Genomic DNA, 1,966 nt, shown 5'->3' on the forward strand with positions numbered 1-1,966 from the left:
TCATGCAGCTAGCGATCAGACTAATCATCCAAGTCACAATGGCATATACTAGATGGAATTAATACTTAAAAATCTACAACAAGAGACGTAGTACGTCGAGTGAAATAATCCAAACAAGGAAACCCTCATATATATACCGTATGTCTCGAATTATAGAAAATTAAATGTTAACCCCGATCTATGTATGAAAAGAAACACAACTGGACTACATCTCACAAGAAAGCATACCTAGCTAAGAACGAGGTCATGTAACTAGCCATTCTATAACAAGTCACTGGTCACATCTCACACAGAGTCAACGCTCTTGTCATCAGATAACTGACTGTTCACAAATCCCCTACGTGCACCAATCCCGCTACACATGCGGCTAGAGGACTACACGTAAACCGTTTTTTCTGCCTGGTCCGAACTCAAGCACAACTCGGGTGACGAAACGATTTCACTGACTAAAGTGATGTACACACTTCACTTTAGCCCTACAAACCAACCCCAGTGGCGACACCAACCACGGGAGCAAGCCTGGAAGATACATCAACAGTCTTATCCGATCACATGAACTATGACTTCCCCATCCCAACTCTTCTCGTTTTTCTAAATCAACCATAATCCTCATTGAAACTCGGGTTCACCACCTAAACTCAGTAAACTCACTCACACATGTCACTAAGTCTGTTCATGACGCACGAGGCCATTAAGTCATGAACTACTAAGGGTTCTCAAACACAACAAGAGGCCTGCTAAAGTGCGGGTTTGTCTCCAGATCATTCACGTGGTTTCTTCATGTGGTCATCCTTTTAACGCTATCCAACAATTCTCCACCTCAGTGAAGTTTTCACAAAACTGAGCCGACACCACAGCATCCAAATGTCCCACTTGTTGTGTCCAATATGAAGTGAAACGATTCACGACAACGGACTCAATCCATAACAAGTTGAGACCCAAATGAGAATGCAAACACTCTCCAAATGTCGGTATCAACTCACCAAATCGATCTCACCCCCGTCAAAATCCAACCCGGCTACATCATAAAGACTTCCTACGTATCCTCTTACCTAAGGAATCAAGCCGAACGTAGTTCATCCAAATGGCCGCTGTCACGCCCCGCTTCCCAAAATACCAGAGAATCGGGACGCGAGCAAGCCCGCGACGTATTAAACTGAGAAGAGATAAGTGCTAGACCCCGTCTTCTCAATCTAATACGCTAAGCGTCTAGAAATAAGTACAATGCGAAGTCACAGGTCCCCGATCACACATAGCAAGAATATAATAGATAAACTCAGAATAAAAAGATGCATATCACAAATGAATATCATCCAAGACATAATGTTCGGGTCAAATCCCAGACATAAGATACAGGTCAAACGTGCCCTTATACAAATATGAATAAGAGAATGCTGGAAAGATACAAAATACATAGTAACTGGAACCTTCAAAGAATAGGCTTCAACTCCTTCTTCTGCTCCGTCTACAAGACACTCCTGCTGAGTATCCTCGGCTCTGGCGCATCTCCAAGCTGAACCTGTTCTTCCTCTAAGTCTGACGTACACCAGAGAAAACAGGTGTACGTCAGGTGCATGACGCACGGCAAGACCCGACCCCACAAATAAAATAGAACGAACGGAAATCCAATGCGAAAAACGATACGATAACAGAAACAACAAAAGGACGTACAACTGAAATCCACAAATCAACATGAAAACACTACTAAAACATGATAACACAAAGCATCCAAAAATCGATCAGGTAACGAGATCATGCAGCTAACGATCAGTCTAATCATCCAAGCAACAAGATCATACAATAGATGGAATTTATACTTAAAAATCTACAACAAGAGACGTAGTACGTCGAGCGAAATAATCCAAACAAGGAAACCCTCATGTATATACCATATGTCTCGAATTGTAAATAATTAAATATTAATCCCGATCTATGTATGAAAAGAACAACAACTAGCTTATATCTC

Source organism: Asparagus officinalis, chromosome 4, assembly GCF_001876935.1.
Source record: "Asparagus officinalis chromosome 4, Aspof.V1, whole genome shotgun sequence".
NCBI classification, from domain to species: domain Eukaryota; kingdom Viridiplantae; phylum Streptophyta; class Magnoliopsida; order Asparagales; family Asparagaceae; genus Asparagus; species Asparagus officinalis.